The sequence below is a fragment of the Mandrillus leucophaeus genome, unplaced genomic scaffold (assembly GCF_000951045.1).
Source record: "Mandrillus leucophaeus isolate KB7577 unplaced genomic scaffold, Mleu.le_1.0 Scaffold27, whole genome shotgun sequence".
NCBI lineage: Eukaryota > Metazoa > Chordata > Mammalia > Primates > Cercopithecidae > Mandrillus > Mandrillus leucophaeus.
The window spans coordinates 6792392-6802454 of NW_012102809.1; the positions used below are offsets into that span (position 1 = coordinate 6792392).

General features: G+C 41.4%; 1 pseudogene across 1 annotated transcript in view; it reads right to left on the reverse strand.

Moving 5' to 3' along the window:
• Positions 1–305: 305 nt before the first annotated feature.
• Positions 306–10063, reverse strand: part of LOC105542908 — a 16263-nt pseudogene continuing 6505 nt past the window's right edge. Inside the window, exons 2-3 of the transcript XR_001006550.1 lie at positions 8965–8994; positions 306–1205 (exon numbers count right to left, since the gene is read on the reverse strand). The product of XR_001006550.1 is annotated as an snRNA-activating protein complex subunit 5 pseudogene (transcript). The remainder of the gene's footprint in view (positions 1206–8964; positions 8995–10063) is intronic.

Consider the following 10063-nt stretch of genomic DNA (forward strand, 5'->3'; position numbering starts at 1 on the left):
GGCTGGAGGGCATTGGCACAATCTCAGCTCACTGCAACCTCCACCTCCCAGGTTCAAGTGATTCTCCTGCCTCAGCCTACTGAGTAGCTGGGATTGCAGGCACATGCCTCCATGCCCAGCTAATTTTTGTATTTTTAGTAGAGACAGGGTTTCACCATGTTGGCCAGGTTGGTCTCAAGCTCCTGACCTCAAGTGATCCACCCACCTCAGCCTCCCAAAGTGCTGGGATTATAGGTGTGAACCACCGTGCCAGGCCAGAACTGCTTCTTTTCTCTTTTGCTATTAGAAACCAGCAAACTCCATGATGGCTATTTATCTATAATTTATTTCTAAGAACATTCTACCAGTGACGTCTCAAGCAAGATGTGATAACAGCTACACAAAGCAGTCTACAGCATGCAGTGTGTCTCAATGCCTCTGAGAAGTAGCAACAGCTTTTGTTCTCAGATGGCCCTCAGTCCTTCCCCATGTCATCTTTCTGTCCTAGACTATGGCCTCACTGCTCACAAGGATTCAATGGCATGCAAACGGCTGTTAGTTGGTTTTCTTAAAATAGGTATTGTTGATTGGAAAGACTGGCTCATATTTAAACTCTGCCCTTTTTGCAAATGCCAGATTTTCTCAATAGTATCCCAGGAGAGATTTTGTTTTGAACAGTTACTGAATTTGACCAGACTGCAGGCATAGCACCACCCATATTGCTCAATGCTAAGACACAGCATCTTTGATTTTCTGCATGTCATAACGTTCTGAAGATTGAGTTATTGATGGTGCAATTTTGCAACTACACATCCTCCTATAGTTCTTGCTCTCCATTCAAGCAGGCCCTAGGGCTCATGGCAAGATGATTTCCTTGGAGAGAAAGAGCCTGAGACTTAGAAATTTAATTTATGTAAGGAACCCTGGCTTTTTCCCTCCTTTAGGAATCTGATTCTTCTTTCTCTTCCTCTTCTTCTTCCATCACAGGACTCTTTGTGCTCCACTCCAGTGTAGTTTGGTTGACTGATGCTTCATTGTCTATATGCACCGACATGACAAGTGACTGTTCAGGCGCAGTTGGAGATGTTGGAGAAGACAGCACCTCATCCCCTCTCCTAGAACTAATCGTTGATTGGAGGGCCAATGTTTCAACCTTGATGTGATTCACCAGGTTGTGCAAGGGTTGCCTTCAACGGGAGCAGTGTTTCCTCCTTCTTGTGCATTTCCTGACCCAGTTCAGCGTGTTTCCTGGTGACACTGCTGCCCGCCACGCGGCCCAGTGCCGCAAATATGTTTATATCATTAGATTTGTTCATTTAATTTTAATGTCTTTTTAATAGAGAAAACAATAACTTGATGAGCTCAAAATCTGCAAATCCCTTGTTTTTTTCTAAAAGGCTTTCCTCAATTACAAAAATTCCCCTTATGTTTTATTCTAATATTTTATAAATTTTGTTTAGCTTGTCGATTTTGCCTCTGAAATTTATGTTACAATAAAATAAAGATAAAATTTAATATCTTCCCTCAGATGTATTGCCAAGTGTCCCAACATAGTTTGTTGAATATTTCTTTTTTCTCTGCTGATTTGAAATGCCAATTTTCTCATACAACAAATTTCCATACAGATACATGTCTGTGGCTCTGTCCAATATTCTTTTCCACTGATCTATTGGCATATTCCCATGCCACTATCTATGTTTGATTACTGTAGAATGAATATATATATAGATATATGTATATCTATCTGTCTATATCAGAGCAGTTCTCTCTCATTGTTCTTGTCTTTTAAAATTATTATAGTTATCCTTGCCCATTTACTGTTCAGCACATTTTGCTTCCAGTAATTGATTGTAAGAAATGAATGTAATAATTTTTTTAAATGGCTCTGATGTTGAAAAGACTGTGAAAAAAAAATGAAGTACACATTGGCTAACTCAGTATACCTTTTGAAAGATATTGTTTAAGATTCCATATTGATCTTGCAAGATCATTCCAGGGAAGTAAGTGTGTTATTGTAGTGGATACATCCACCACAATCTCACCATGTAGTGGATACATCCACCACAATCTCAAAATGATGAGATACATCCTCAAAATGGCTCCAAATCCACCTTATTCTAACACGAAGTGGACTTTGCAATCACAGTTCTTGTCCACTTATTGTGACACATGGATTGTATCACCCTATTGTTTCTGAGGCAAACTTTGCACTTGCTTCCATTAGGTTTATGAAATTTGCGAATTGGGCATTTTCACTGAACTTTTAATCTTTCATCATCTTCAAACTATCGAATAGGCAAAAAATTCTGCAGACTGTGAAAGGCTATGCACCTTAATGTTAGAGGAAGTCTGTTAAACAAACCTGCTGCGTGGATTTCATCATTTTATCTCAAGCTTTACCACAAGAGTTACTTCTGCTGAATTAGAAATAGGGTGATAATTCTCATTTGCTTCTATCTCAGTTCCAACTGAGATAAAGACTTTAAAAACAAAATTACCTTCTGGGCACTGCTTCTTGCATGGACTCTGCCCATTTTAATGACACAAGTGAATTTTTTTTTTTTTTTTTAGGAGTCAGGAGCTGGATTAACATGAGTTCTTTCACCCTCAAAAGACCTCACACCTCATGGCCTTAAATGGTTCAACCTGAAGAGACAGAGTTTAAAATATAATAATGCATTACTCGGCATGATATTAGTCCTCAAGTATTTCCACAACCACTTGTAATTCAGGGAAATCCCATCAAGAACCTCGTTGATGGTTAAAAGACACCGTAAGGTAAAGAAGTGGATACCGTCCATATTGGTAATTTGGTTCTTCTGGGTCACTGGAGCTTCCTCTCATCATTGCTTCTCTTCTGTTTCTATGCATTTCTATTGCCTTCACTGAATACACCATTAGCTTCGAGTTGATTTTGTATAAAGAAAGAGCTTCTTAGCAAAGGTCTTTTGGCCCCTTGCTTGTTTTATTACTGTCAACACAGAGTTAGAAAAGGACTATTTAATAAAGTTGTCAAGGTCTTGAAATGATCACTCAGCCAGTTCATCAAAATGATGGAAGATAGAGCAAATTATCTTTGCATGATCCTGTCCTTATTATCTGTTGGTCATCCAACAAAGGACAGCTGTACAGACAATCCCCTAATAATAGTAGCTCTACAACAATAAAAGTAGAAAAATAGTAACTATATAGTGAAGAAACCTGGCAGACACCTCCTTCACCAAGTGGTCAAAGTTCAGTAACGGGACAAATCAAATCCTCTGCCTCCAACTATAATGAACTAGGGAGAATGCAACACCTCTTTTATGCTATTGCTGCCCCAACCTGATTCTCACTGTGAGGAAACATCAAACAAACCCAAATGGGAGGACATTCTACAAAATATCTAGCCTATCCTCCAAAAACGTCAAGTTATAAAAATCAAGCAAAGACTGAGAAACAACTGTTTCAGACTTAAGGGGACTAAAAAGACAGATGACTTAATACCTCTTTCAGGATTTTCTCTGGTCCTAAAGTATATTACTGGGACAACCGGCAACATCCAGATAAGATCTACGGATTAGATAATAGAATTGTAGCAACATTCATTTTCTGAGTTTACTGTTTATACTATGATTATATATTTTGAAAAAAAAAAAATCCTTGTTTTACCAATTCAGTCCCCTGATCCCTCCTAGCTACAAGGGAAAAATAGGAAAATCAATCTATATACCAAGCCTAGTGAGCTGGTTAAAAATCAGAGTTCTGCTACCCATGATAAAGGAAAGAATTGATACTAGAATGAAACCAGTGGTCTTAGACATGAAGTATGTGTTCCTGAGAATTGCAGTTGTACAAAGACAAAGTCACAGGAGAGGAAGACCTATTTTAAGGCTCTCATGGGCAATCTCATGGATGAGAATGAAATTATACATATGCAGCCTCATTTGGACTAGAATGAAAACATCAAGAACTGAGTGCCCTCACTCATACGTTATCTCAGGGCCTAGACCACCTCCTGCACCTCTACTTTCTTTTATCTCGCACCCACCGGTTTCTTCTCGCTACCTGCTTTGCTGACCTATGAATCCAAATAGCGTTCCCAGTTTTCAAGTCTAAATGGCATGGCAGGTCCAGCCTTCACTGTCAACTGCTGGTACTCATTATATCTCAGTTTCTATTGAATTGATTCCACCCATACTTTCATAAAAGGATTTCAGCGACCACAACATGTCTAGAAGTGCTTCAGAACAATTGTCCATCCGGGTCTAATCCTATGTGGCTTTAAGGAGGCAATGTCACGTGGTTATGATTTGAGATTAGAGGGTTATGATTAGAGATTCTCCCAGAAGAATAAATAGTCAGGATGAGAAATGATTGTGATAGTTGGAGGATATTTCAGAATACTTTCCATTTGGAAAAAAAAAAAAAAAAAAAAAGCCAAAATTAAGATGAAGTGATCACTCACTCCCAGAAGCAAAAAACTGCTAGGATTGATCTGAAGAACAGCAAATCAAGCAGCTGAAGTGGAAATGTACAGTAAACATGATGAAGAAAATTACTTCCAGTAAAAAATCCATCGATGGAATGTTTTCAAAGACCTTTCCTCAAGAGCATACGTATAGAAATAGACGCGACATGGGAGGGACAAATAGCTAGCAAATCCAAGCACTCTGCAGTGAAATTAAAAGAGAACTAAAGCCTGTGACATTATCCCTCTCCCTAGTAAGCTTTCTGCCTTTACTTGAATCTTTTCCTGAACTTAGGTCTTGGTAAATCTGGCAGCTGTCACAAAATACCATCTGTCCTAAGAAAATGGGTGCAGAGGTGGCTGTGACCCAGGGGATTTTCCCGAATGCTGTTGGCGTGTATTTTTGGCCTGATCAAGTCCCTGACAAGAAAGTGAAAACCCTACAAAGAAAATCTCTGAAGCTGCACTCGAAAGAGGAATGGGTGCACAGTCCCGTTATAAGATTGGGGCAGTGGCTGTCCACTGTGAACAAAGGGGAAGCTGGCCGGGCGCAATGGCTCGCGTCGGAAATCATGCGATTTGGGAGGCCAAGGCGGGCGGATCACGAGGTCAGGAGTTCAAGACCAGCCTGGCCTGCATAGTGAAACCCCGTCTCTACTAAAAATACAAAAAGGTTAGCTGGGCATGGTGGCAGGTGCCTGTAATCCCAGCTACTCGGAAGGCTGAGGCAGGAGAATCGCTTGAACCTGGGGGGTGGAGGTTGTAGTGAGCCGAGATCGCGCCACCACACTCCAGCCAGGGGGAACAGTGTGAGACTCCGTCTCAAAAAAACCAAAACAACAACAACAACAACAACAAAAACGGGAAAGATGAGGAGGAGTACAACTTAGGACAGCTCGTGCTTAACTCCAGGGGAGGCAGGGGAGAAGAGAGGCATGGGAATTCTATAAAGCAGGCATGGAGTTTGCCATCTGAGAATCCATCCTTATCTGGTTAAATGTACGCATTAGTCAGAATTGCCTGTACCTTTTAATCTACCGAGAGCACACTTCTAATCTGAGAAATTTAAATGCTGGAATTACTCAGTCTTTGTGAACTGGGTACACTGAAAGCTGTCCTCATCAGCTCTGTTTAAGTTATCCCAGCATTTGAGAGGAAACCGTTTTAACCTCAGTCTGCCATCATTGATAATAGGAGGTTTTCTTCAACTTGCAAAGAAAGCCATTCACCTACCTTTAAGATAACTTCCTGCTACTGGTTCTTTCAGTGGGTAGGGAAATGTTTAGCCCGTTCCCAGGTTTTGCAGGAGAGTCAAAGCATTGCAATTGCTCGTCTATCTCCCAGCAAAACTGTGACTGTGGATCCTGTTTGCTCTGAGAGAATACCGAATACTTTTTATTTTTATTTTTTATTTTTGCAGGGGGATTGGGGTGCTTTTTTTTGTCACCCAGGCTGGAGTGCAGTGGCATGGTCATGGCTCACTGCAGCCTCCATCACCTGGGCTCAAGCAATCTTCCCTCCGTAGCCTCCCAAGTAGCTGGGGAGCTAGGACTACTGGCACATGCCTGCCCTACCTCAGTTTTTTATTTTTGGGAGATGGGGTACTTTGGTACCCAGGCTGGCCTCTAACTCCTGGCCTCAAGAAATCTTCCTGCTTCAGCCTCTGAGTCACTGGGATTACAGGCGTGAGCCACCACACCAGGCTTTGAAAGCTTTTTAAACTAAACCCTTGGCCATTGTACTGAGCAGGTATTAGGAAAACGGCAGACACGCTGATGAATACTCTAAAGCCTACTTATCCGTGCAGTGGGAAGCTCCCCAAAACTGATGGGGAAATGCAGCAATAGCCTCCTGATTCCACTAGATGTTTAAGAGGAATGTGGGAGATGCCTCTACAAACTAAAACCTCAGCTAGGCAAAGGTCAGATGCATATGGATGAGAAACGCACAGAAATAACCTGCAGACGCTGGGCACGGTGGCTCACACTTCCCATCCCAGTACTTTGGGAGGCCGAGGTGGATGGATTACTTGAGGTCAGGAGTTCAAGAACATTCTGGCCAACGTGGTGAAACCCTGTCTGTACCAAGAAATACAAAAAATATTAGCCAGGCATGGTGGCAGGTGCCTGTAGTCCCAGCTACTCAGGAGACTGAGGTGGGAGAAATGCTTGAACCCAGGAGGCGGAGGTTGCAGTGAGCCAAGACTGCAGCACTGTACTCCACCCTGGGTGAGAGAGAGAGACCCTGTCTCAAAAAACAAAAACAAAGAAATAACTTGCAAAGGAAACACATGCATGCCATACACACTACACATACACACCACACATACACACCACACATACACATCACACCATGCACACAACACACACTACACACACAAACCACATGTATACATCACGCCACTCATACCACTATACCACACACACCACACATACACACCACAGGTACATGTCACACCACATACCACACATACACACCACATGCATATGTCACACCATGCATATCACATACATATCCACCAAACACAACCACACCACACACACCACACACTTCCTGCACACACATACCATGCACACCTGTAAGGTAAAGAAGTGGATACAGTCCATTTTAGCAATTTGGTTCATCTGGGTTACTGGAGCTTCCTGTCATCATTGCTTCTCTTCTGTTTCTATGCATTTCTATTGCCTTCACTGAATATACCATTATCACACACACACACACACACACGCACACACCGTGCACAGTAACCCCAGGCGGCAGCAGCAGTCCATGACTACTTTCTCACATAAGTGACCCCGTGACTTCATTTCTGCACAGGTGTCTGAGCAGTGAGTGGAATCTCTTCCTGTCAGTGACAGAAGGACCTACAGGCTGGAGACTGTGGGAGTCTCCAGAATTTTCAGCATCGAAGGGGTTGCCTGCGGCCCCTGATGTGAGCAGATCCCTTGACAGAAGCTGTGGAATCTGCTCATTTGCTGGGAAAGGAGGAGGAGTGCCAGCACACAGTCTGTGTTCACTCTGAGTGGGGCATCCTGACACCTATCAGGGTGCACCAGCCTGTGCGGGAGGCACAGTGCCCTGTTGGTGCAAATGCCACATCCTTCCAAAGTGTAGGGCGTTCAGGTCTCACCTTCAGGCACGGTTTGCCCCTCAGGGGATTTTTTCTTATCTCTCACTCTGTCCTCCAGGTGCTGAGAAGGACTTCCTTGAAGGTGCTCACTGAGCCAAAAATGCCTGAGGAATGCAGGACTCCCTTGTTACACTGGGTTCTGGGCTTCATTAAAAGAAAAAAAATATATATATATATACACACATATATATGTACACTTGCAGTATATACTATGATGAAAATGTCAGACATAATGTAAGATGTAATATATGGTATGTTCAATATATTTTAGGTGTACTACATATATTTATAATATAATAATAAATATTTATAATATATTTTAATATATATTACACAGATATAGGTATGTGCATATATGCACATGTATGCATGTGTCTTTTATTTAATTAACAACACTTATATAATGATTTCTATGTACACTGTCCCAAGCCTTTTATAAACGATAACTCATTTAACTTAACCTTCAAAACAACCCAATGCTACAGCTACTTCCCCCCACCGCCACTCCCACTTTACAGATGGGGAAACCGTGCCTGGGCAGGCTGGGTAACATGCTTCAGGGTGCACAACTAGCGTGTAATGAAGCAGGGTTCAAACTGCCCCTCTAGCTCCTGATCTTGTAGTCATGTTCCATTCCAGCACCCTGTCCATGCTCACTCTCACCTGAGACGGGACCTGTGAGGGAGAATTTAGTAGGGCTTAGTTGGGCAGTTTGGTAGTACATAAAAATTTTCCCTGGGCATTTTTCCAGGCCACAAACTCTCTAAAATGATTTGAGGGATGTGCATCTACACCTCTGACCATTCACATTCAGCTTTGCAAGGCCTCAGACTTTGGATGAGTAGAGTTGTGGTGAACGAATTTGTCAACACTGCAAAGAAAGTTAATTGTGGTGTAATTTCATATTAAACGGTGTGAAAAGTCAGAAGAAATTTTCTTTCACAAGATATTATTTAAGCTATGTATTTATTTACTAGAGATGAAAATAGAAATAATCTAAATCCAGATGACTTTTTTAAAAAACATGCTACCAGATAATACAAAGAACAAATATGTATGTATGTGTGTATGTGTGTGTGTGTGTGTGTGTGTGTGTCTATCTGTCTACCTTATGGGTATAAATGTCTCATTATTTACCTGTTATAAAATTCTAGACGTCACCTCGTTAAGCCTATTATCAACTAGTTATTACTGACCATCACTGACATTTTGGGCTATTTTTATCTGCTTTTATTTATTTTGTTCTTTTTTAGGGAGTTTTACTCATGTGTTAACTTCTCCATTGACACTGCTTCTTACTTAACATTATTTGAATGTAGATTGTAGTCAAAGATATTCAATAATTCAAGGGTTTGACTATTTTCTCATAGCAATAGCATTTGCTTGTGGAGTATCTTAAGGACACTTTGAGACGAGTGAGAATGAGATTTTGAAACTGAAGACGGGTTAAGAGCTGGTGCCCTCATCACCCTCCTTCTCTGAATGAGCCTCATGGAGCAAAAATGCCACCATGGAAATGAGGTGACACACAGCGCTGGGAAGGCTTCTACAGTTTATAAATTCTTTCCTCCACAGTGTATCCTGGCATATTTCAAAAAGAGCCATTGTCCTGATGATATTTGACAATGCGCATGATCTCCCAGAAAGATGTAAAGAGAAATGACACCGGTGTCCAGAGTAGCCCAGGGGTAAGCAGAGCCCATACCCCCATCGGGCTGCCCAAGTTAGCGAATATAAATTCAGGAAGTTAAAGTCAAATTTCAGAGTCAAGAGTGCTCACCATTGTACTACAGACCCCAATGCTTTACATTTCAGATAAGCAATAAATAATTGTCAAGTTATTGACAATTGTCAATACATATGTATATATGTCAAGACATATGTATGTCCCACATATACCGTGGAACATATTTATACTAAAACAATCATTCAAATTTAAGTGAGCTTCTGGTATTTTATCTGGCAACTCTAGTAAGAAGGCAGGGACAGCACAGGTACGTGGAGCCCGCTTTGCCCTACTGACAGATGAGTACAATATTCTTTGCATCTGTGTTTCCCTGATGCGTATTATGAACTAATGTTTCTGTGCACTCAAGATATGAGTATAATTTAGGGAGTCTCTGCACAGCCATGAGTGAGAAGGTAGTGTTAATAAAGAAGAAGGAAGTGTTAGTGAAAAATTGGAGAGACTGGAAAAGAAGTGCTGATTTCAAAGCATGCCTTGAACACTAAACATTTGCCCTCAGACAAGTCAGTAGACTTGTAGGGAAACGAGAAAGGAAGTAAGACATTTTCAAGTGGTTTAGTTTGCCCATAAATAGTGATGATATCTACCTATTGATGATGGCTTTTGAGAGACTTAAATAATACCACCAACCACAAAAGTGCTTTATAGAGTACAAAATATTACACAAATTGTCAGGATCACATTTCCCAACTATACCTGTTTTAGGAGGAAGAAAGGGCAGAAAAGGAAGAGGAACCTCTTCCTCCTCCTCTTCTTC